Source organism: Mesoplodon mirus, assembly GCF_964341445.2.
Source record: "Mesoplodon mirus genome assembly, chromosome: 3".
Taxonomy (NCBI): Eukaryota; Metazoa; Chordata; class Mammalia; order Artiodactyla; family Ziphiidae; genus Mesoplodon; species Mesoplodon mirus.
The window spans coordinates 179,280,881-179,308,702 of NC_138978.1; the positions used below are offsets into that span (position 1 = coordinate 179,280,881).

Consider the following 27,822-nt stretch of genomic DNA (forward strand, 5'->3'; position numbering starts at 1 on the left):
TTCATTCTTGCTCCCACTACGTCATATGTCAATACTCAGACTTGAAAGCACTTCTCTATCACACTGCTATTTTTCTAGCTCACATTCTTTAGTGAAACCTCAAATAACCAAATAAGTTCAACAAAAGTTTACTGAAGCTTATGAATATAGTGTGGTTACCTTTTATTTTCTGCTGCCTAATAAGCTCTGAGAATAAATTAGAGTTAAAAGGAACAATTTGATTAGTACATGAGTCAACCCCCTATAATTAAGAAATCCCTGTAGAAAAAGAGTTCAACATATGAGGAAACTAAAGCCAATAGGGATAGAAGAGGAGAGAGCAAAGAGAGGGGCAACAGAAGGCAGATGGTAAAAGGAACATGGGAAATGGAAAACAGCCAGAGTATCAGTGTGATAAATTGAAGACACACACATCAACTAATGGGGAAGAAAAGAAGCAAGGCAGAAACTGAGACAGTCTGAGGGGGAAATAGGAAACTGAGGGGAGAGGACAAAATATAACACTGAAAATAGATAAGGTGGAAGAAAAATTAGGTGTTTTATGCTGTAATCTAACACAGAGTAGTAATCTGGGATTTTAAAACAATTTAGTAGGAGAAAAGAAACACAAATGAAGAAAACTGCAACATTACACTTATCTACAGTTACTGCAAAGGTATGACTAAGCACTCTTGCACACTGTGGTTCTTCTTGAAATTCCAACTGATTCTTTTCTTAGAACCCCATATCATTCATTATAATGCTGTACACACAGGTACTTGATTAAAGCACATTAGTAAGAGTTTATGAAAAATACCTGACCACTGGACTTCCAGTCAGCCTCCTCTGGCCTACGGACAAGGGTCATACGAGCGCTGGTTGCTGCCTGCCAGCATGCACCCACTCCTTGCTACTTCTTGAGATGGCCCCCACAACCTCACTCCCTCAGTAAAATGATCTCTTCCATCTACAAAAGAAATTAAAAGGCACGGGATATTGGCACCCTTCCTTTTAAGAGTTCCTTAACTTTGCTCTACACAGACTTACACTTGAAACAAAGTAAATCCATTCTCTCAGTTCCCTTGTTGCAAAGATACCTTTGTCTCCTAGACAATTCAAATTGCAAACAGCAAGAGGCTTTGGTTTAGAGAAGATATTCTCCAATACTATGATATCCTTATTTTATTTTATTTTGTTTTATTTTATTTTATTTTTTGGTGGTACGCGGGCCTCTCACTGTTGTGGCCTCTCCCGTTGCGGAGCACAGGCTCCGGATGCGCAAGGCGCAGCAGCCATGGCTCACGGACCCAACCACTCCGCGGCATGTGGGATCTTCCCAGACCGGGACACGAACCCGTGTCCCCTGCATCGGCAGGCGGACTCTCAACCACTGCGCCACCAGGGAAGCCCGATATCCTTATTTTATACTAATACTTAATCAGCATTTATTCAGTCTAAAGGTCAACTATGAACAAAGTGAAAAATAGGTTTAACTGTAAGCTAAAATAACATAAAGAGATGGAGGCTTTCAAATGCTCTAAACTAATCATCAGGAAAAAAGAAAACACGACTTGTTAAAATTTACCAAACTTTTACCAAAATTTACCAAAACTTGTTAGAATTTACCAAAAAAATTTAAAAAAAGGAAGCCCCTAAGTCAAATACTCTTAAATCTTAAAGAAATGTATATTGCTCATTTATAGAATACAAATACTAGATTTTACCTAGAAAAAGTCAACTTTTTAAAAACGATGCCATCCCATTTCTCTCAATACAGAGATACCCCCATGCCTACCAGAAGGGTTCCAAAAGGTTCAGAAGGACCCTCCCAATCACTCTCTTACACAAATCCTCAAGCCCAGCCAAACTATCCTCAAAATGAGTCTTGAATTTCATCACCTACGTACAGTTTGCTCACATTGCTCCTTCTCTCTCACTACTCAGTTTCCACGCGATGGACAAAGCAGACTCCTACCTATTTCTTCAAGGTACAGGGAAATTTCCTTTTCTCTTTTTAGACTGCTCCGCCTCACAGAGATCATTCTCTCGATTACCAAACAACTAGTTTCTATACCATGTATTGAATATTTAGTGTCTGAAGAGCATATATTTTTGTAGTTGGAGTAATTAATGTTCTTGTTTAACATATCATGTTCGCACATTCTCAAAGACAAGAAAAGATTCTTACACCTCTGAAATTTAATCAATTTCAGTATTATTTTATATTTTTGCCCACACCTCCCCTCTGGGATAGCTTTTCTTCTTGTTGAGTGTAACTTTTAGTTAGTATTTCTTCTGGGGAGGTTAGGTGTATGGTAAACACTCATATATTTGAAATTTTCTTAATTTTGCTCTCATCCTGGAATAATAGTTTAGCAGAGTACAAAATTCTATATACCATTATTTTTTTCTCAGAACTTTGAAGTTATTAGTTCACTGTCTTCTGGCATCTATGTTGCCAATGAGAAGTCTAGTATAGGTTTAACTGTAATTCCTTTAAGTAAAGCCTTTTTCTCCCAATTGTTTTCATACTTTCTCTTTTGTTTGATGTAGTTCTACTACATTGTTTCTAGGTGTGGATTTACCTTTATTTATCCTGTTAAGTACCTGGGTGCACTTTTGATGTGATGACTCATGGTTTTCATCAATTCTGGAAAATTTAAGATATTATCTCCTCTGCTCTTTGAGCATCCCAAATATACTTATTTTACAACCTTGGTCAAAGTTGCATAGTAGTGAATTCATGTTCTAATTTTTTTTTATTTTTGGCAGGTAGGGGAATTTTTTTTAACATGTTCTTTTGGCAAGTAGGTTTGCAGGCTAATTTTTTAATGGGAGTATTTTTTATTTTGTTTTAACCTGGTTTTTCTTTCTTCCCGTCTTCTGACAATTTTTGTAGTTGCTTGCACTTGCTCCCTCTCCCAGCTGGATTTTGTACAAATTCTTAGCTCTATAACAGTCCAGATAATAATAATACTGTAAAACTTCAGCTCTATGGTGATATTAGGGATATTACGGAGCCAGCAGACAAAATGACTCAGTTTCTGGTCCCTAAACTGGGTTTTTATCCTACTTTCTCTCTTTGGCTCTCTTTGGCTGAACCTGAGTGCCCAGTGTGGTGCCAACTACAGAATAATTCTGGATAAATAACTTTCACACAAAAAGTGCAAGTAAATGTGCATATACGAAAACATGTCAATGGAATCTTGAATCACAATAAAGAGCATTAACACATTCATAAAGAATCACAGAGGCATATATGTTTTCTCTGCGCTGATTAAAAATAGCCATACTGTGCATGTCAACCACATGAATGTGTTAACTGCTTGTGTAATTCATAACGAGCTTGAAAGGGTTATAATTTTAAGACAATGAGTGAGTTAATTGGTATAAAACGCTCACCACAGTGCCTGATCTATCTCTTCCTGAATCCCTTTGTTCTCTACATACAATGTATTACTGGTGATATAATTTTAAGAAAAATGTATCTTGAATCAGAAACTGAAATTAACATGAATCAATCCAAATCCCTTTTGAATTTAGCACATGTCATTCTCAGAAGTAACCCATCCCAAGAAGCATTTTTGTAGGCGGTATATACTACAAGGAAGAATAGAGGGTATTCCAAAGCACATCATGAAGCAACAGGATACAATACATTTACAAAGTGTACTATAATAATCACAAAAAAGAGAGTTATAATCCCCAGAAATTCTCAAAAAGAAAAAAAAAAGAGGGGAAGAAAGAAAGAAAAAGAAAAGCTCAAAGAATAAAAAAATCCATCAAGGGTCTTGAGCACTGGCCAAGAGAAAATGGTCTTTGATTTTGGAAAAGGCTTCAATTTATTTTACACTGAAACATTCTTGGAATGGAGAAAGTAAATTCATTAAGTTATTGATTTCAAAAGAAATAATGCTTAAGAATATCCAATTGCTTTTGATTTAATTCTCTGTCCATCACAGAACCTCTTTGATTTATAATTTTACCTTCCAGGAGAATAAACACAGCAAATGGAAGTGTATTGTTCTGTTTTGAGCTAGTTTTGTTCCCACCATAACATAAAAAATTGACATTATACTTTACAAATAAGTCTCCAGTTACTTCTGGCTAAACTGATAAGTGTCCTTCCACCAGCAAAGCTGAAAGCCTGAGGTTACTGCACCAAAGTACAAAACATCTCTTTTTTGTTTAAAACTCTGTACATTCAATGATTAATAATTTCTGCACAACTACACTAAATCATCAAATATTTATATCGTTCAGTTTACAGTTGGAAATTACCTTACTGATCATCTCTTTTATAGAATGCCTAATCTCATGGCTGTTATCTGTTACCTGATGTGCCTGCTGATACCAGAATTTCTTGGAAGGTCCATTAAAACACAGATTGCTGGGCCTTTCCCTTTCCGACTCCTCACCAGATCCCGATTTAGTAGTTTCTGGCTAGGGCCCTGGAATTTACATTTCTAACAAGCTCCCAGATGAGGCTGAAGCTTCTAGTTGAGGAATCAACTTTGAGAACCACTGTTCTAGCTTGTTTCCCTTTTTACTATATCCTACAGAGTTAATCAAAAGAATTCTCCTCATAGCAGACATTCATGTAGTACCTAGAGCTCTCTTACTAAAGCTACTCAGTTTAATGTTAGCCCCTCTGTAAATTAGATTCTTCATTTATTCTGACCTCATCTCTTGTCCAACCTAGCAAACCCTTTCACAATTCTTGCCACTTCTGTTCTCCCTCCGCTAGAAGACTCTCCTTTTCTGCCAATAAATTTTCACTATTTTCTGAATCAATCCTTATTTATTCAGTCACTGATTCAATAAACATTTATGAAGTACCTGTAATATGTTAGTTACATGCTTGGTGCTGTGAAAAATACTGAGGTCAAAACCTTCCATAATTAACCTCGAATCAATTCCAAACACCCCATGACTCTATATCTATCTTAGAGATTAAATTGTTTAAACAATCAAGAACTACCAAACACCCCCTCCCCCCAAACATTTCAAACTGGTTTTTCTAGGAGTGGAAATGGATATACAGTGAACCTATTATATTCTCTTTCCTGGTCCTCTTATAAGCTGGAATACATTTTAGAAAGTTCTAAAAAGAGTTAAGGTTTAATAAAAGATGCCATTATGTATAAGCTGAATACATTTGCAATATCTTCCTCTCATGTAGTAGGTTTTAAAAAAGTAATTGCTAGTAATTATAAGTTGATGCTTGGTATTCTTTCCAGATAGAAGGAAACTGAAATATTTGAGGGCAGGAAATAAAACTTAAATCTTAGTATCTCTGGAGTTTCACAGAGCACATAACAGAGGCTCAGACGTTAGACAAAAGGATGAAACCACACAACATCTGTTAAATTTCTCAGATAAAATATTTTTATAGATAACGCTATAGCAATACATATTAAATGGTAACATTTTACTCACTCTTTTGAATGACATATTTTTAAAATCCTCAAAATCCTATGAGTACATTTTAAAATTTGCTTTTACTCATGCTTACTTAATTTTTAAATAATATTTATTCATATTCTAGTACAAATCTGAATGAAGCCATACAAGTTATCCAAAACTAACAACCCTATGGAATAAATGGAATTATTAATGCTAAAAGTAGCTTTCACATAGACCCAATTAAATCAATGTTATAATTTTATTAAAGCATGACAGAAGAGTCCATGTAAGTGCAATAAAGTTTAATGGAAATTCAGTCTGATACTAAGAATAAGTTATATTCTATGAAAGCATAAATTATAAATAAGAAATAGTCTTACAAGTCTGTAATTCCTCAGAAATTAGCCAACATATACTTATAATCAAATTTATGCATTCAGAGTTTTCAGATAGCTACAGTGATGCTATATACTGTTTGTACAGTCTGCATTTCAAAAATGAAGTTATTCTTTAATTAGCTATTTCTACGCAAAAGTTAATGGATGTTTGAAAATGAGTTTCGTTACATGATTCTGTAAATGTACTCTGTAATAACTAACATTATCACACAGCTGTATAAACATATTTACCATGACATATTCTTCTACCACAGGTGTATATTTTCCATTCTGAGCATTACTAATATGTATTTCATACTAGCCTGATTTGGAATTAACACTGAAGGGAAGAAATTTTTCTTAAATTATTTAACTACCAGTAAAATAAAATGTTAACCCAACAGAACACTTAATATGTCATAATCCATCTTATTTTTACATTTTTTATGCTCCAACTTGCTCCTAAAAGGGTTTATGGCAGCTATTTAATTTCTTTTTTATTTTATAAATATTAACAATAAAATCCTCATTTGAAAAGTAAATAAGATCAGCCTCAAAATAAATTAGGATTTGCATTTACCGGCAAACATCACTTGCAGCATGAGTATACTTTATATTTTTCTAGTAACATAGTAAAATATAGTTTAATAAGGTAAATAAAATATTCCAATAATATAATCAAATAAGTAGAAATCACTTTATTAGGACATGAGCCCCTGAACAAACTAAAGATAAATTATCCTTTCTAAATGTAATATAAAGTATGATAGTAAGAAAGATGTCAGAAATGAACTTTTAGCCTCTTTTGAACATCAAGAATGCTAGTGTTGATTGATAATGAAAAAGTCTAGAAATATGTTAGTATATAAATAACATCTTTGGTATAGGTGAGAACAAATGGCTCAGTAATGACATCATGATGTAATAGACCAAAGGCTGAATGATCACTTAAGAGCAGAGGCTTAGGAAGCTCCCATAAATATATTTTGGAGATTACTTTTTAGTTTTGGAAAAATAAAATAGATGAAAAACCTCACATTGGCAGGTAATCAAACACCTTCCATGTTTCAAGTGATTTCTAAAGGTGTCTAAGCCTTTACATAAAGGACATGAGAATATTTTTCAGCTGTGGTCCAACAACTATTAGCTTCATCCTCCCTGATTAGGGAAAGGAATAAGCAGACTACATTTCTTTTCCATAAAAGGAATCTGAATTGCAGGAGTACACAGCATATACGCTAGGTTTTATTTGATCTGAACACAAATTCTGAAGCAAACTAGGAAATTTAAAAATATATTTAAGCACTAATTTGATATTTATTCACTCTGTCTCCTTCTGAGGGAATATCCCAAAGTAAGTCTTCTAAAGACAAATATCATAGGATATCACTTATATGTAGAATCTAAAATATGACACAAATGAACTTATCTACGAAACAGAAACAGACTCACAGACATAAAGAACAGACTTGTGGTTGCCAAGGGGGTTGGAGGGTAAGGGAGGGATGGACTTGGGGTATGGGATTAGTAGATGCAAACTATTATACATAGAATGGATAAACAACAAGGTCCTACTGTATACTGTATAGCATAGGGAACTATATTCAAAATCCTGTGATAAACCATAGTGAAAAAGAATACAAAAAGGAATGTGTGTGTGTGTGTGTGTGTGTGTGCGTATGAAACTGAATCACTTTTCTGTACAGCAGAAATTAACAACATTGTAAATCAACTATGCTTCAATAAAATATATCTAAAACAAAAAGTAAAACAAAAACACAAGAATCGATCTCTTCCCTAGCGTCTGAGCAACCTTCTCAGAGCCAGAGGATGTCTCTGGTATCTGATAAATCAAGGATTTAGAGTACTAACGATCGGTATACTTAGAAGGTAATGTCAAATATGCCTGGCACCTTCTAATTTTACATAGTGTAGATTAAGGTCACACTACACCTCAGGTTTCTAAACAGTGATCACAAAGGCAGTCTAAATAACATGAGCTCTTCAAAACCAGCTTACAGAGTTTTTTGTTTTCTCACTCATTCTAAAGGGAAAAACACGACTTATGCAACTTGATATAAGAAAACCTATGTTCCAAATTCTTCACATTATTATATGAGTAGATATATTTAAATATACAACTATACATTTTAAAACTTACTTTTTACAATTAATGCTTACTTAGACATACCAAAATATTCACTCATTTCTTTGCTCATATTGATTCTTGCATCTCATGCTTTCCATCTGGGTTCACTTTCTTTCTAGCTGAAGCATACGCTTTTGAAGCTCTTTTGGCAAAAATCTATGAATAATATACATCCTCAGTCTCTGCAGGTTCCAAAATACCTTCTTTTCACTTTTACTCTTAAGTTATTTCCCTCAGTACTTTGAAGATATTTTTCCACAGCCTCCTGGCATCTGTTAAGAAGTCTGAGGTCAATCTTAATTTTCATTCTTGGTACGAAACTTATCTTTTGTCTCTAGTCACTGTTAATACTTTCTCTTTTTCTTATAGATATTTCATACTTTTTCTTGGCTCTTCAACCCTCTGACAAATCCTTCTCTATCTTCACGTTGGGCTGGTGACCTGGGTATCTATTTCACTACACAAGCAATTAGAAGATACCTTCCACAACTGCAAACCATCACAGCTTCTCACCTACCAGCACCTGTACACAAATTTGTTTTCTGCCATCTTGCCTGTTTCTTGAGATAAACTGTTCTCATTTCTAAGGCTAACCCCTACACGTATGTATTAGATTCCATTCCCTTTCACATGCTAAAGAACACTGTCAAGCAATTCTCTGAATAGGCAGAGCACAGAGGTTTTTAGGGCAGGGAAAATACTCTGTATAATACTATAATGATGAATACATGTCATTATACATTCGCCCAAACCCACAGAATGTACAACACCAAGAGTGAACTGTAGCGTAAACTCCGGACTTAAGGTGATTATGATATGTCAGTGTAGGTCCATCAATTGTAACAAATGTACCACGCTGGTGGGGGGATACTGATAGTCGAGGAAGCTAAGCATGAGTGGGGGGGGAAGGGGGTATATGGTAAATCCCTGTGCCTTCCTCTCAACTTTGCTGTTAATTAAAATTGCTCTAGAAAAAAGTCTGTTTTTTAAAAAAGTAGGTTCTGGGTTATTTTGGTTGTTGCTATTTTCATTTAAAGCTTAACTACAAGCAAGGTTCAGTCTTTCAAACTATCCAGCTATATATCACCCAGTTTGCAAATTTGTTGAGGGTCACTACTTTCCCATGTTCTGACTAATCCATTACTCCATAGGATCTCCAACAGAACAAAGAAAACAGAAGTACTGAAAATCAACAAATTAAGTGTGTAGTAAAGTCAAAACCGCTCATCAACTGGATTTTCTTTTTTATGTATCTCAACTACTGATATAGATAATAATCCAAATTAACTGTATCATGTAAATTTGTATGTATGACATAAATGTTTTACATATATTATCTCATTTAATCCTCATTCTTACCTGTAGAGGCAAGTACTATGATTAACCTAATTTTATCAATGAGAAAACTAAGGCTTACAAAAATTGTCCCAAGTTATTTGATGAAAAAGTGGTAGAACTGATCACCAAACCTAGGCAGTTTGAATCCAGAGCCTAAACTCTTAACCATTGTACTATCAGTCTCAATTCTCAGGATTAATGTTAATAAGGAAATGTACACTATCCAATGCATGAATCCTATGAGGATTTTAGGAACTAAACTACCTTGAATTTTACTTATTTTAATTAATCTTACTAATTTACCTAATTACACAGCACATATTATACTTTTTAATTAAACCTTATAATAAAATTATTTGAACTCTTGAAATCAGAAACCTTTGAGGGTGTTAAAAACAAACCACTGTTTCTTGAAAACTTTTATTAAGGCAACAGACAGCTATATATAGTACTTAACATTAAGTTTCCTCTTGCTTTAGTTAAATAATCTCATACCTTCAAGCCAGACAATATAAAATAAGGCCCTCACCCTTTGCAATGAACACATAATTAAAATGGAGATTTTATTTTGCATACTCAGTCCACGTAAAAGTTGGCATTCAACGCTCATAATTACTCTCAACCATTTATTTAATTACTATTAACCGTTTCACCAACTTGGAAATCACACATGATAATTCATCAGTTTAGAAGACATTCTAACTTTCTCAGGCAGATACTGAAAGCAAATAACCTTAAAACTGTTTTAAATTTCCTCTTAGCATTAGAATCTGAGACTCTATTTTGTTGATTTCTCCCCTAAAATCACCAGGTTGAAAATTTGGGGAGACAGCACAATGACATGGAAAGATTGTGTTTTTAAACATAATTTTTGTGAACTTTGGTTTTCTCATGGCTTTACTGTAGGAATGAACTGAAAAAGGCTATATTCATACAAAGTGTTATTTTATATAGAAGCTGCTTAAAAAGGTATTTACAATTTATTTTCTAAAAAGACATTTAAATATTTTCTCCAGAAACATTAAAGATTAAACAACACAAAAGTTAAACTAACTCAATATTAGGTGTGTGCTTAGAAAAACCAGATCCGGGCCCAGGTACACTAACTAGATAATTTAATTTAAACTAGTCAAAAGCTGAGCTCAGATATATAAGAGATAGATGTAAGGGAATGAAAGTAATGTAATACAACCAAACCCTGATGCAACCTCACACATTATCTATTAAAAATGGAAACCGTACCTTCCGCAGTGAGCTGTTCTGCTGTGTGGGTCATATGAGATGATGTATTTGAAAATGTTTTAAACCATGAGGCATTTTTAATTGAAAAAGATTATTATTGCTATGATGCATTTGAAAATGTTTTAAACCATTAGGCGTTTTTTAATTGAAAAAGATTATTATTGCTATCGTTAAACTAAAAATTCAGCAGGAAGGGTTTCAAGAGATATAAATTATCTAAGAATTTTCCATTTGTTTTTCAATAAAATCACTTTTACAGTTTAAAGAACACTCTATGCCACATTTTAAAAAACAAAGTTGGAACTTCAAGAACTGTGTTTCTTCCCCTGCTGTATGACCTCAGTCTTTAAAAAAATAATTCTCTTTACCACCTCTGAAAAAGAAATTTTGATACTGGCCTAAACTTTTATAATACATCAGCTAGTGTGGACTTTTTCCATTCTAAACAATGTTTATGTCCCTGCAGTTAAATTTCTTCCATATACTATAAGCTACAATCCCTGAGAAAGTGACCAGAACTTTACAAATAAGAGGATTTAATAAGAAAGCTTATGTTTCTTTCTCAAAGAACATGGCTAGTGAAAATCAGATGTCAACAACTCATCTGCAGGACATCAAGACACAAAGCAGAAAAAAAAATGACAGCAAAAATGCACTACTGACTCTGAAGATTTAAGACTTGGATTGAAAAAGATATATTCTTATGATTCAGATTAGATATAGAATTTTTTTGAAAGTAAGTCCAAAATGGCATACTCTTGTTTTTAAGGCATGTGAGTTTAACTAAAACCCTCAAATACTTGAGCCTCTGAAAATACAGCAGAGTAAATATAATAAAACTGGTATGTATTTTAAAAATATAAACCATTCAAATGAAAGTGAAAGCTACAGATGTTAAGAAATGTTTCCTTAAGGGAATGGGGCCTACCTCATTATTTCTGGATTTAACTAAAACTACTAGGTACAAAATTAAATTATTCATGACAGGATCACTGAATTGCCTCCTAGAAAGTTTAATAAAGCATCGTAGAAATACAGACCAACTCCCCATAAATTTAAGTGACAAATGCTTTTTCAAAAATACACAAAACTAGATGCTAACAATATTTTAGTTATCTTAAAAACAATTTTATCATGTTATTTTTAAACTTTATTGAAATATAATTTACACACAACAAAATGTACAGATTTTAAGTATACAGTTCAATGAGTTTTGACAAATGGATAGATACATCCATGTAACAACAAACCCAATCAAGCTACAGGATATTTCCACCACCACAGAAAGTTTTCTTGTACCATATTATAGCCCATCTCCCCAGTGTGTCACACCCTAGCCTACCAATGACCTAATTTCTGTACTCATACATTACTTTTGCCTGTTCTAGAACGTTGTAAATGGGACCATATATTATGCACTCTTTTCTGCCAAGTCTCTTTTACTCAATATATGTCTGTGAGATTCATCCATAATATGTTGCATGAATCAGTCTTCTGTACATTTTTATTGCCGAGTATTCCACTGAATAACTATATTGCAATTTATTTATCCATTCCCTTACTGATAGACATCTAGGTTGTTTCCAGTTTTTGTCTATCATGAATAAAGCTGATATGAACATTCATGAATAAGTCTTTTTGTGGGCATATGTGTTCATCATTTCTTTAGGGTAAATATGAAGGTATGGAATTGCTGTGTCGTAAGGTACATGTATGTTTACTAAAAAACGGCCTGTTTTGCAAGTGGTTAGGCCATTTTACATTCCCATGAGAAATGTTCTATTTGTTCTGCTTTCTCTCCAATACTTGTTATTCTAAGTCTTTTTAATTTAAGCCACTCTGGTGGTTGTAAGTCGTATCTCATTGTGGGTTTTAAATAATTGAAGTGTTTTTTTCCATCTTTGTCCATTTAAAAAATTGTTTGCCTTATTATTGTGTTGTAAGAGTTCTTTAAAGTATTCTAGATACACATCCTTTTTCAGGCACTGTGTTACAAATGTTTTGTCCTACTTTGTATCTTGCTTATTCATTTTTAAAATGGTTTCTTTTGAAGAGCAAAAATCTGTAATTATATTGAAATCCAATTTATCAAAATATTTTTAATCTTATGAAAAGTGCCTTTTTTTGGTCCTAATAAATTGCTGTGGTCTGAATGTATCCTCCCCAAATTTGTATGTTAAATCTTAATGCCCAACATAAGGGTATTAGGAAGTGGGACCCTTAGGAGGTGATTAGGTCATATGGGCAGAGCTCTCATGAATGGGATTAGTGCCCTTATAAAAGGGGCTCCAGAGATATTCCAAGCCCTTCCCACCATGTGAGGATACAAGATAAGTCTATAACCTGGAAGAGGGCCCTCATGACCATGCTGGCACCTTCATCTCAGACTTATAGCCATCAGAACTGTGAGAACTACATTTCTGTTGTTTATAAGCTGTCCAATCTATGGGCTTTTTGTTTGTTTGTTTTGTTTTGTTTTTTTACAGCAGCCTGAATGAACCAAGACAAATCTTTGCCTACCCTAAGGCCATAAAGAATTTCTGTTTTCTTGTAAAATTTTTGGTTTTAGGTTTTACAACATTTAGATCTATGATTTATTTTTTGGTAATTTTTTGATAACCAAGCTTTGTATATTGAAAAGACTGATTTTTCTCCACTGAATTACCTTAGCACCTTTGCTGAAGAATCAATTGGCCAAATATGCGTGGGTCTATACCTAGATTCCTTTCTGTCCCACTGATCCATTTGTCTATCAATCATGTTCTTTTAAAGAAGTAAATTGTACATTATATCCTCTATCTTGAAATAAGGAGTCTAGAACCAGGGTAACTGCTGATGCATTCCCAGCAACGCTTCATAAAGAAATAGTAACTCACAGGTGGAAAAAAATGGCAAAAGTTTGATTTTCAGTATTCTTTAAAATGATCAGTTATTCTTAAGACAATAAGTATAAGCCAAGGTAATACTAAAATGTGTTGAATTCGTTTTGAGTTGATTGTTATTCAGTTAACTACTTGGATTTAATACAGCAGCAAAAAAGCACCAAGGGGTGAGGGGTTGCTCTATAAAAGGTCACCAATAAGCCTTTCAGAATTTCTCCATTATGCTTCAGCTGGCCTTCAGCTGGATCATGCTTCCTTAGCCTCATTCCTGGTCAGCTGTTCCTAACCATAATCACCCAGCCCTGGCATCCTAGGTCGGCCTGTTTGCCCATCACAATCAAGAGATGTGAGTTCACTCCTTCTTAAGAGAGAAAACTGACCACACTTTAGATTTTGAAATTCATCTGTATTTCCACACATCCTTAGTTCCACCCCAGGAAGGAAGGAGAAGAAAAAAGAAAAGGTTCTACTCAGATGCTTATTTTTCTACCTATATCCTTAATTTTATCCTTTGGGTCAAATTGGCATCTTAGGTGGCACTCCTGAGATTCAGAAAACAAGAAATTGAAATCCCCAGGAATTTTCAATATTATAAGTTACTCTGTATTTTTCATACCCTTATTTATGTTTGTAAATAACAAGTGACAGTAATTATATATACAGTGAATAATTTTTCCATGATAGGGTTATACTACAAGATTCAGAGGTTTTCTATACAACACAAGAGATTTAATAATAAAGGTGTGGTTTATTATTATTATCAACCAAAATATATTGTGACAAGATTATATGTTTCAACAACATGTAAAAATGATCTGTACCTGATATAGACATCTAATAATAGAAAACATTAAATGAAGTGAACAGTAACACAAATGGCCAATAGAAATCACTTGAAAATTGAAAGGTAATACCACAAATATTTGATATATAAAAGTCACCATTTTTTAAATGGAAATTTTAAAACGCACAAAACAGAGTCTTGATCTTTGTTTCATGACAAACACTCCAGGCATAGAAAATTTTCTTTCATTTTACATAGATGGTGTGATCTCCAAGAGGGCATTCAGGTACATTTTGCTTCATTTAAGCTCGTTTCTTCTTTGAACAATGAAATTATTTTGTCTGCTTGCCCTGTTTTTGGTTTTGCCATTAAAGTCAATAGTGCTTTGGTAATTCAGATGATAGATCAGTTTCTGATTTCATGTTGGAGCATTACGTGGCCACATTCACATCTCTTTGCATTTGTTCTATTAAAGTATTTACAAATAATCATAGCCTGTGGCAAACACCAAACACCAAACACTGGAAACCTCTGAACATTATTAGGTAGTATGGGAATAAGGTTTGGGTCTCCTAGCAAGTTAATAATATAACATAGAAGCACATGTCCAAATTATCAATTTAAGAACTTATTTGCTGTCAAAACTTGTTATTTCTTGGGACATCACTCACTGGAATCACACAAAGTGGACTATGTGAGTAAACTTATTAATACTTATTTTGTTTGCCAGAATGACTAACAATTAGCGGTAGACAGGGCAAGGAATGCACACTAATACATGGCAATGGCCACAGGCAAAACTGATTGTGAATCCTCTTCTCCTACGTGCTCCTATCCAGGGTCTCAGAAATGTTCACCTTAACCCATGACTCTCTGTGTGTCTTTTCCGCTCTTGCTTTGGACTTGATATCAATGGATTCCTCTGAATCCACAATCTCTGCCTTGGTAGCTAAACTTTAATTCTTACAGGAGCATCATTATACTTTCCCCATTTTCCTGATTTCTCCACCATTTGGAATCTGGAAAAAAGGAAGCAAATCCCATATGGAAATATTTCTCTTAGGTATCTTTATCTCCCTACCTATCCCCCCAGCCCCTCCTACCTCCCTTTGATTTTCTGCTCTTGGCTTTTGATCATACCATCTTCTATAATTTTGTGCCCCCCTACTTATCCCGTTCCCTTCATTGCCAATTCTTAACATATTTGACTATTTATAGTATAAGTATATAAATATATAGTGTATAAATACATTTTCTATATTTACTCCTTCCATTTTCTCATTTGCTTTTTACCCCTCAACACACAAAAACCTGGTTTCTACTTTCACCAGGCTGCAAAGTCTGGTCTTACCAGGTTGCTAATGACCTCAAATTGACAAATGAGATCTCTTTTCAGGTCTCATTCTACTTGACCTCTGTGTAGTATTTGATGCTAATAACTAGTCCCTCTTTCTCAAAACTCTCTCCTAACTTGGTTTTCTAAGTAGTATTCGATCCAGGTTTTTTTAAATTAATATTATTGCATATTGCTTTTTGCCTTTTTATTGGCTTTTTGTTCTGGCCTCCTCTTTAAATATAGGTGCTTTTCAAGGTTCTAAGTTAAGTCCCAGCCCCCTCATCTAGAAAGAATCTTCCTGAGTCATTTTAGCCAGCTTTGACCTAAATGCAGTTGACTCCCAAATGCTTATCTGCAGCCTCAGCCTCTTTCTTGACCTGCAGATACAAATTTCTGTCTACTTGGTATCTTTACCTGGAAATGGCAAAAGCACTTTAACTCAACAGGACTAGAGATGTAGGAAGTTATCTTTGATTATTCTTACCTTCACACCACATTTGGCTGGCCGTGAGGTCCTGTCTATCTATTCTACCTTCAAAATGTTTCTGGAATCATCTCAGTCCACTCTCGCTCTCAAGTTTCTATGCCTCAGCTACACTTCATTCCTGGAATGAGCCATGCTTCTTTCTAACACAAGACCTTCACAGATGCTGTTCTCTCTTCCTGAAAAAAAAGTGTTTTCCCCTCCCCTCTTCCTCACTTTGCTAACTCCTAGTGTTATGGGTTGAATTGTGTCCCCTCAGAAGTCATATGTTGAGGTCCTAACCCCCAGTACCTCAGAATGGGACCTCATTGGTAAAGGATGCAGAGTAATTTGTTAAGATGAGGTCATACTGGAGTAGGGTGGGACCCTCCAATATGACTGGTGTCCTTATAGAAAAAGGAAGTTTGGACACAGACATGCACACAGGGAGAATGCCATATGAAGATGAAAGCAAAGATCAGGGTGATGTGTCTACAAAGCAAGGAACACTAAAGACTGCCAGCAAATCACCAGAAGCTAGGACAGAGGCATGGGACAGATTCGCCCTCAAGGCCCTCAGATGCAACCAACCATGGACACCATGATCTCAGACTTCTAGTCTCCATAACTGTGAAGCAATAAGTTTCTGTTGTTTAAGCCACCTAGTCTGTGGCACTTGTTATGACAGCCCTTGGAATCTAACACACCTAGTCATTGTTCAGGTCTTAGCTCAAATGTCACTTCCTCCAGAAAGTCTTCCCTGACTCCCTAAAAATGGACTAGTCCCCCCTCCCTCACTTACATGGTCTCACAGCACTCTTTACTTTTCCTTTATGGCATTTATCAGATTTGTCTGCGTGACTAATTGTACTAATATTTATCTCCTCTTCTAGTCTATAAAATAGATCAGCACAGGTACTTGATTAATTCTCCCTGCATTACTGTCTTTGAAGCACTGACCCCCACCTGAAATGATCATAATCATTTATTTATGTTCTTATTTATGGCTTGTTTCTCCCTCTGCAGAGCAAAACCCTAGTTTGTAGAACAGTGCTGGGTACATGGTTGGTGTTCAGTAACTATCTATTAAATGAACTAAGGCATAAATAAACTCCAAAAGGAGAACCCATGACTGTTTTGCTCACCATTGATTGTATCTCCAGTGTTCAACATATAGAAAGTTGGTCATATAGAAAGCACTCAATAATTATATAGTATGTTGAATGAATGAATGAACCTATTTACTAACGATAGGCATTTTATTATCAGGAAGCTTAAAAATATTAAAAGTTTGGAGATTGTAATCTTCCATATACTAAAGGAAATCTTTTTCAGTAAGAATATGTTATTCATCAATTTACCTCTGCTTTTCAGTTGATATTTGATATTTAAGAATATTTGCCAACAAAATAACTCAAAAGGCTAAGCTCTCAAAAGGCTCAGCTATGACTGATCTCAAAATGTTTAAAATTCATGGAATGAAGATACAAAACTTTTTATCACTTTCTTTGTTAATGTTTCTTTTCTAAAACAGCAAAATGGAAAAGGCTTTTTTTTTTTTTTTTTGCGGTACACGGGCCTTCCACCGCTGTGGCCTCTCCCGTTGCGGAACACAGGCTCCGGACGTGCAGACCCAGTGGCCATGGCTCACGGGCCCAGCCGCTCCGTGGCACGTGGGATCCTCCCAGACAGGGGCACGAACCCGTGTCCCCTGCACTGGCAGGCGGACTCTCAACCACTGCGCCACCAGGGAAGCCCCGAAAAGGCTTTTTAAAAGTGTTTTCAAGATTGTCAAAAATGAAAATTGTCTTCATTTGAATGCTATGTATTGCTGAAGTAATGCCAGCAACATTAAGACATTTAAAAAAATAAATTTATTTATTTATTTTTGGCTGCGTTGGGTCTTTGTTGCTGCTCTTGGGCTTTCTCTAGTTGTGGCGAGCGGGGGCTACTCTTCGTTGCGGTGAGCGAGCTTCTCATTATGGTGGCTTCTCTTGTTGCGGCACATGGGCTCTAGGCATGCGGGCTTCAGTAGTTGTGGCACACGGGCTCAGTAGTTGTGGCTCATGGGCTCTAGAGCACTGGCTCAGTAGTTGTGACACATGGGCTTAATTGCTCCACGGCATGTGGGATCTTCCCAGACGAGGGCTCGAACCCATGTCCCCTACATTGGCAGGTGGATTCTTTACCACTGCATTACCAAGGAAGCCCCCATTAAGACATTTTAAAAAATTACTTTCACTCGTTATCCCACGTCTCTACTATAATAGGTATTTTCCTTTTTCTATGTTTCTTGTAGCCTTTGATCCAAAGCATATATATTTTATGTAGCTGAATAACATGTGGCTATGACTATAAGAAAAATAGTCACATGGGGAAAATGATAAACCAACTAAAAACCACATTTTGGAACAAAAACTGTATACAAAAGCCAAGAGATAGTGTCCCAAGTGCTACTGTTTGTTTTCTGTCACCTCTAATCTGAAAAATCTCTTGAAAGAGTGCCTTTTAAACAGGAATCTTTAGGAATTGCAGAAAAGCACTTATTGGGGGGAAAACAGATTCACCTATCATCAATCAGTTCAACAGACAAGGCACACAAGGTAACTGGACACCAAGCAAAACCGTGGCTTTCAAGGGATTAAACATCAATTTATTTAATACTAGCTTCCTTAGATTTTGAGGGTTTTCCTTCTCTCACTCTTAACCTTAAAAATTCTTGACCTCACAGAGGATCTCAACACCCTTTGCCAAAATCACTATAATCAGAAATATAATACATATGCTACTCAAAGTATAAAATGTATTTTTAAAATAATTAGAATCTTAGAAAAAATTATTTATCTTAAATGTTTCAAGATTAAAAAGAAGTAAACAACCAAATAAACTACGAAATTTCTTAAAGGTCTTTCAAATAGAAAAAAAAACACAAAAAACTAAACAAAACCAGTCACTCAAGATAAGGTAGTTAATAAAATGACATAAAAATAAATCTTAAGATTTTCATAGTTCTGAAAAAAGTGAACATTGTTGACGTTTAGAAAGATTTAATTACTCTCAGTCAGTTTGTGAGAGAAAATAAGGACTATTTGAACACTTTCTGGTTTATCTGCTATCTTCAATGTGCAGCAGAATTTGTTATCAGAATACATTCTGATAAAAACACTGAAAAACTAGGGCTTCCCTGGTGGCACAGTGGTTGAGAATCTGCCTGCTAATGCAGGGGACACGGGTTCGAGCCCTGGTCTGGGAAGATCCCACATGCCGCAAAGCAACTAGGTCCGTGAGCCACAACTACTGAGCCTGCACGTCTGGAGCCTGTGCTCCGCAACAAGAGAGGCCGTGATAGTGAGAGGCCCGTGCACCACGATGAAGAGTGGCCCCCGCTCGCCACAACTAGAGAAAGCCCTCGCACAGAAACAAAGACCCAACACAGCCAAAAACAAAAAAACAAAAACAAAAAAGACAAAACAAAAAACACTTAAAAACTCAAAATTTAAAATAGACCCTCGAGGACTTCCCTGGTGGTGCAGTGGTTCGAGGACTTCCCTGGTGGTGCAGTGGTTAAGAATCCTCCTGCCAATGCCGGGGATAGGGGTTCGATCCCTGGTCCGAGAAGATCCCACATGCCGCAGAGCAATTAAGCCCATGCACCACAACTACTTAAGTCCGTGCGCCTAGAGCCCGTGCTCGGCAACAAGAGAAGCCACCGCAATGAGAAGCCCGCGCACCACAACGAAGAGTAGCACCCCCCTCGCCGCAACTAGAGAAAGCCCGCGCGCAGCAACAAAAACCCAATGCAGCCAAAAATAAATAAATAAATAAATAAAATTAATTCTTAAAAAAAAAGACTCTCCCATTATTGTGGACATTCTAATTTCATCATTTTTATACTGCCCCACCCTCAGCATTCCCTTGCTCCAGAAAAAATTAACTAAAAGTAGAACTTTTAATTCTTTTCATTCAATAAAAAAATGAAAATTTTGCTTTAAAAATTCTTTCCTTTTTAAGATTGGCTTGTCCAACACATGTAATAACTTGAAATGTTTACTTTTTAAAAGATGGTTTGTTCAATATGTATTTTATATATTTGCATGCAGAGATTTGCTTCATCTCATTCACATCCATGTAGTAGTCAGCCTGTATTTCACATATGATGCTTATTATGATTGGCTAGTATGATTGGCTAGTATAAAATTAAAAATTATTAGTGGGTCTTTCTCTCCATTGCACACCCATCACTTAGAAGTGAATGGGGGAAACTCAAGTAGGGCCATGATGTGACTATTTTCAGTAACTCTATAAAGCCAAACCATCTAGAAATGATCTTAAATGAAACAAGTGGTATGAAATGCCAACTGGTTCCTAACTTTCAGGCAGATCCACTTTGCAAACCCACCCAACACTGTGAACTCCTAAAAGTCCCACAGTCAATATTCTAGGAATTTGTAGCCAAGGACACAGAAGGGTCCCAATCTGAACCCAGGATCAGTAACTCAGATTAGTGACGGAAACAATCAAATGATAATGGGTCAGCAATGTCACTTCTCTGCTATTATGACCTCCAAACCCCATTCCAGCCTGCTAAATTAGGACAAATGCTCTGTTTCCATTCTCAAAGGCATCAATATTTTGAAAATGAAAATATTAAAAACAAAACCAATGTGATATTTATAAATAATTATCTATTCGATAGTTCAGGAAACTATTATGCCTGAAACTAACAAGTATTTTATACCATGAATTTCAGCATAATGGGGAAGAAAATACTTTGACAAGTTTCTTTTAATCTCAACTGCCTGAAAAATATCCAGATGCTCTGGTTATGATCAGAAGAACAGCCAATCAGAAGGATGACAAGCAGGCAGGAAAATAAGGGCTTGTACTTCAGGTATTCAAACAAGTATTTTAAAAATGTGCCTGTCTTAACAAGCAACATTTTAAGGTGTAAGAGGGTAACACACACCAGCTTTCAGTTTCCAATTTCCCATTAACCTGACATCAGGGGAGAAACCTGATAACTTGGTATCTCTGAAACTGGACCTTCAGCTTCTGTGACTTTTTTTTCCCACTCTAAGTCCTTTTTAGCTGGTTTTTAAAAATATTTCAGCTACACACTTTGTGTTTATGGATAGTTGTGCATTTATCAATAAACTGGCCCTTCTCAGAAGTGTCTGCAGTTAAAACATGCTGGTGCCTGAGAATTCTGAGAGATGCATTACACCGAACTGTAAGTTCCCATAAGGAATAATTTTGAACACTAATCCTCTGCCTTTAGGTAAACCAGATTAATTCCAAATGATCTCTCTGGAAACTCTTTAAGTAAACATGATGTTTCAAATCACTTGTAGCTATCTTCAACTCCCTTTTGGCAAAGGATTTTTCTTTCTAAGCTTTCTAGGTCAAATGATTGGCCCTGTGTAAGCAAAGATTGCCTTGAGTCACTCTGCTTCAAAGGAAACACAACAGAAGATGGTCTCTCAAAACAGTTCTGACATCAAAGTACACTCCAGCTTCCTATACCTTTGGAATTGACAAGGTTAGTCTATGCAAGTTAAGGAACTTCAAAGAACTGGCCCCCAGCCAACCACATTTGTGCTCAGTTGCCTCTGATACTAAGTTAATCCTCCTTAAGTAAGAAATGCAGGTATTATTTACCAGAGAGATCTAAACTGTGTCTTCTTAGAGTCAGCAGAGCTTTGCCTGAAAATAAGTTTGGGAGCTTTGTTGACTTTTTCAGTGTAATTTAAAGCACATAGTAAGTACTCAATCAACATTCTGTGAATGCATGAATGCTGGAATCTGATAGCATAGGAAACAAGGGCAAACTTAATGGGTGTGGCAGCCACTCCCATCATCAGGAGGGTTACCTAATAAACCTCAGGATGTTGCTCTGCTTCCTGCCTCAGATGATCTCTCAGCACTCACTATTCAGATCTGCCACTGCCTAGCTAGCTCTCTTTGTCGTCTGAGTCAGAAAAACGTAGAGGAGAAACCATAAAAGGAATTTGTGGATCAACGCCATTACCCAATTTGGAGAGGCATCACTGAAAAATCTTTTCCTTCAGCCCATTATCTCCTCATACTGGAGATGGCGGGACTCCATATGCTATATTAAATAGATTGGTTTAAGCCTATACATTTCCTTCCAAGTTGCCCTCTACAAGGGTTTTCAAAGTTACTCATATGGCAGAGAGCACCAGAAAATCGTGATGCTCTTTAGGAAATACCATGCTGACTGAGATGCCATAAAACAGGATATGTTTAATTCTGTCATATGAACCAGGAATAATTTCATAGCAGATTTTTAACAAAACTCAACCAAGGGTCCATATATCACAATACAAAACAAGCTTATGAATTTTATATGATTATCAGTGATAATATGATTTAATTGTTCATTTGTCTTCCCATCTAATGTTTACTAACAGAAAGTAATAACATATGAAAACTTGTAAGAGAAAAATTCAAAACTGAGCAAATTCTATCCATTTGTCATTTTTCAGCCAACTTGGAAAAGACCACCTTTACTATACCTAGCAAAGACACAAGCTAGAAGCTTGTGAGATATGAATGCTTGAGAATGAAACTATGACATAATCAGGGAGAGTAAAATAGAGGGGATGACTGCACCTCTGAAGCAGCTCCTAATTATGCCCCTGCCAAACCTCTTCAGAGAAGTAGACAGCCTTTCGGAGGTCCTAGACAGCCATGGCAACTCCCTCCTTAGCTTAGGAAGAAGGGTAGCACCTGGGGGCCCAGAGACACTTTCAGGGGATCTACAAGATCAAAACTATTTCCATGAAACAATATTAAGTCATTATGTGCCTTTTTCACTCATTCTCTCACAAGTGTCCAATGAAGTTTTCTAGAGGCTACATGATGTGCAATATTGCAACAGATGGTGTGTAAAAGTAGCCAGGAAAACCCAGCTGTCTTCTATTAAGCCAGACCTTAAAGATATTTGTAAACAATGTAAAACACTGCCACTACTCTAATTTTTTATTTTGGGAAATACAGTTATTTTACATGAAATATGTTATTTATGTTAACATGCAATAGGTTTTTTTTTAATGACAATGAATATTTTAAAATTGTTTTAATTTCTACCATGGTAAACATTGAGAGACATGACTCACATAAACAAAGCTCCTTGAGGTCCTCAACCAATTTTAAGAGTATAAAGGGTTCTACAGATCAAAAAGTTCGACAGCCTCTGGTTTAGAGAGTAGGAAATGACTAGGCAAAGATCGAAAGGACAGTGCTAAGGAAAAGAAGTATATCAGAAACTTAGATGTGGGCTCAGAATAAATAAAACCGAAGCAACCTGCATTTTCACAGGGCCTGGGTGAGTTAATTCATTTATATTTATAGCCCTGTCCCTGTAATAATTATTTTGTGTTTTGAAGATCCCAGAACTCTCATTAATTGGGACTAGAGCAATTTAACTTAATTTAATTAATGTAATACACTAATTAGTCACTTAAAGATCCATTATCCTCTGCTGTGGGGGGGAAAGAAGGGCTCTTGTATTGCCATAAATATTTAGTTCTGAATGAAGAGTGCCAAATTCAAGCTAAACCACATGGGGCGGTCATAAAGAGCTTCTGAATATCAGATACCCTGGAAACGCCCTGAGGAGATTTTTATTCAGTAGAGATGGCAAATTATAAACATCTGCCCTCAGTTTTTTTTTTTTCAAAAGAAAGTCATCTTTTCTGTGCTACGTAGCAGTAGAATCTAAACTGTTTTCTTCTACCCCCCATTAGAAAAGTGTTCTTGAGCACATATCCCTAATTTAGAATATAAATTATAGAAATGTACTTCTGTACCAAGAAATCAGGTAAATTCAAACACATAAAAATTAGAAATTTTAAAAGGACAGATGAAGGAAATAATAAAGCCTTCTATTTTATTTATTAATGGTTCCAAAACTGTTTCATGAAACATTGTTTTATTGTTTCTATATTGATACAGTGAGAACAGTGTTATATATGCTTTTTTAAAGAAAATTTTGATTTAACCCTTTGTGATAAAGGCATTTGCAAGTCAGGTTCCAATTTCAGTTTATTTAGGTATTTATAGTGGCTGTCACAGTGGGGGGAAAATCTCACAAATTATATACAGATCCAAATGGAAGAAGCATATCTTTAGCTGCATTACCAAATCATGACGTTTATTTTTCAATTCTACCCATTAGTTTTTAGAGGTTTGTCTTCATGTACTGAGTGTTAATTTAAAATCTTAAAATGCCATAAATGTTGATTTCAATAGCTAATACCTCAAGGTACAACAGGCACATAGAGTGAAATTAATCATTAATAACATGCACGTATCTAAGAAGTTGAAGAACTGAGTTTCAAAGTCAGTGCAATAAACTTTTTTTTAACATCTTTATTGGAGTATAATTGCTTTACAATGGTGTGTTAGCTTCTGCTTTATAACAAAGTGAATCGGCTATACATAAGTGTAATAAACTCTTGTTACTCAAAGTGTAATTCACACCATTGCACCTGCAGCTTGTTATAAATGCAGATTCTCAGGCCCTATGCCAGATCTACTGACTTCAAATCTTTTTAATTAGATCCTCATATGATCTGAGCATCATATTAAAATTGAGAAGCACTGGGTGTGTGGCCAAGATGGTAGAGTAGAAAGACCCTGAGCACACCTCCTCCCACGGGCACATCAAACTTACAACTATTTACAGAGAAACTAGCAATGAGAACCTGAAGACCAGCAGGAAAGATCTTCTGCAACTAAAGATATAAAGAAAGGAACACAACAAGAGAGGTAAGAGGGGCAGAGACATACAGTCAAGACTCACACCCCCAGGGAGGTGAGCCCAAATGGGCAGATAATGACAACTGCAGAGGTTTTCCCCATGAAGCAAGGAGCCCATGCCTCACATCAAGTTCAGGCTACCCAGCCCTGGGGTCCTGAACCTGGAAGATGAGCCCACAGACTATTTGGCTTTGAAGGCAGAAGGGCTTACTTTCAGGAAAGGCAGAAGGTGTGGGAAACAGGGACTCCACTCTTAAAGAGCGCACACAAAATCTCACATGCTCTGACACCCAGGGCAGAAGCAATAATTTGAAAGAAGCCTGGATCAGACCTATTTTCTGATCTTGGAGAGCCTCTCAGAGAAGCAGCAGGCAACTAGGACTCACCCTAATGACACAGATGCTGGCAGCAGCCATTTTGGGGAGCTCAGTCTACCAGGAGGACACTGGCGCTGGCAAGAGCCATTTTGGAGTATGCCCTCTAGCTTATCAGTGCCAAGACCCAAACTCACCCACCAGCTGGTCAGCACCAGTCCTGGAGCCCCCTAGGCCAAGCAGCTGCCTGCACAGGGACACAGCTTTAACCACTAGCAGGCCAGCAGGACGAGTAGGTGTTCCTGAGTCCCCTAGCAGCTAGGATCTAGCCTTGCCCACTTACAGGCTGACACCATCTCTGGGACCCCCAGGCTTGCAGCCAGAGACCCTGGGACACAGCTCTGTCTACTAGTGGGTTGGTACCAGGACCAGAACTCCCCAGGCTGTGCAGCCAGGCACACTGGGACATGGCTCCGCCTACCAACAGCATGCACCAGGATCAGTACTCCCCAGACCCCAGCCCTGCCCACCAGTGGGTGGCACCAGCCCTGGGACAACCCCAACTCCAGACCCACCCACCAGCTGGCCAACACCAGCACTGGGACCCCAGCACCCAAAGCCAGCCACCCTGGGACTGGCTCCACCCACAAGCAGGCCAGCCCCATGGCCCAGCTCTGCCCACCAGTAGCCAGCAGCCTCTGCACTAGGCAGGGCCTGGCAAACAAATGGGCTGGGAGCCAGTCACACCTACCAGCATGCCCACAGTAGTCAACCCTACCATGACAGAAGGGCCAACACAGCCACATTGCCCCCCCCCCTCCACCAGAGAATATAGCTCTGGGGAACAGAAGGGAGTGTGCTGTTAGATGCTATAGGATATCACCTACATAAGGCCACTTCTCCAGGATGGGGAAACATAACCAACCTTCTCAATATACAAATAAAAATAGAGAATCAGAAAAAATGAGGCAACAGAGGAATATTTTTGAAATGAAGGAACAAGATAAAACCTCAGAAGAAAAACTGAGCAAAGCTGAGATAAGCAATCTACCTGATAAAGAGTTCAAGGTAATGATCATAAAGATGTTCAATGAACTTGGGAGAAGAATGGAAGAATACAGTGAGAACTTTAACAAAGAGTTAGAAAATACAAAGAATAACCAAACAGAACTAAAGAATACATTAACTGAAGTTAAAAATACAGTAAAAGAAATCAACAGATTAGATGATACAGAGGAACAGATCAGTAAACTGGAAGATATGGCAGTGAAAATCACGCAAGCTGAACAGAGAAAAGAAAAAAGAATGAAAAAACATGAGGATAGTTTAAGAGACCTCTGGGACAACATAAAGCATACTAACATTTGCATTACAGGGGTCCCAGAAGGAGGAGAGAGAGAGAGAGAGAGAGAGAAGGACAGAGAAAACACAATAGCTGAAAACTTCCCTAACCTGGGAAAGAAAACAGATATCCAAGTCCAGGAAGCAAAGAGAGTCAAACACAAGATCAATCCAAAGAGGTCCACACCAAGACATATAGCAGCAGAATACACATTCTTTTCAAGGGCACATGAAACATTTTCCAGGATAGATCACATCCTAGGCCACAAAGCAAGCTTCGGTAAATTTAAGAAAACTGAAATCATATCAAGCATCTTTTCCAACCACAATGAAATGAGATTAGAAGTCAAATAAATGAAAAAAAACCGCAAACACAAACCCGTGGGAGCTAACCTATATACCATTGAACAACCAATGGTTCACTAAAGAAATCAAAGAGAAAATTAAAAAATACCAGGAGACAAATGAAAACATAAACACAATGATCCAAAATCTATGGGACACAGTAAAAGCAATTCTAAGAGAGAAGTTCACAGAGATACAAGCCTACCTCAGGAAACAAGAAAATTCCCAAATAAACTACCTAACTTTACACCTAGAGGAACTAGTAAAAGAAGAACAAACAAAACCAAAAGTTAGGAAAAGGAAAGAAGTAATAAAGATCAGAGTGAAAAGAAATAAAATAGAGACTAAAACAATAGAAAAGATCGATGAACCTAAGAGCTGATTCTTTAAAAAGATAAACAAATTGACAAACCTTTAGCCATACTCAACAAGAAAAAAAGAGAAAGGATTCAAATGAATAAAATCAGAAATGAAAATGGAGAAGTTACAACTGATACCACAGAAATACAAAAGATCACAAGAGATGACTTCAGTTATACACTAATAATGGATAACCTACAAGAACTGAACAAATTCTGAGAAGTGTACAATCTCTCAAGACTGAATCAAGAAGAAATAGAAAATATGAACAGACCAATTACCAGTAATGAAATTGAATCAGTAATATAAAAAAACTCCCAACAAACAAAAGTACAGGACCAGATGGCTTCATAGGTGAATTCTATCAAACATTTAGAGAAGAGTTAACACCTATTCTTCTCAAACTATTCCAAAAAGTTACAGAGAAAGGAACGCTTCTGAACTCATTCCCCAAGGCCAGCATCACCCTGATACCAAAACCAGACAAAGATATCATACAAAAAGAAAATTACAGGCCAATATCACTGATGAACACAGATGCAAAAATTCTCAAGAAAATATTAGCAAACTGAATTCAACACTATGTTAAAAGAATCATACACCATGATCAAGTAGGATCTAGCCCAGGGATGCAAGGATGGTTCAGTATCAGCAAATCATATATCACATTAACAAACTCAAGAATAAAAATCATATAAACATCTCAAGAGATGCAGAAAAAG

The 27,822-nt window shown here is 36.5% G+C and overlaps 1 protein-coding gene across 3 annotated transcripts in view; it reads right to left on the minus strand.

Moving 5' to 3' along the window:
* Positions 1 to 27,822, minus strand: part of DISP1 (dispatched RND transporter family member 1) — a 213,251-nt gene that overhangs the window by 85,752 nt on the left and 99,677 nt on the right. Inside the window, exon 1 of one of the 3 annotated variants that reach the window (XM_082612076.1) lies at positions 797 to 872. The exons of the other annotated variants lie outside the window; for them this stretch is intronic. The gene's annotated coding sequence lies outside the window, so the exon portion shown is untranslated. Of the gene's footprint in view, positions 1 to 796; positions 873 to 27,822 lie in introns of those variants that run through there. 3 annotated transcript variants of the gene reach the window in all.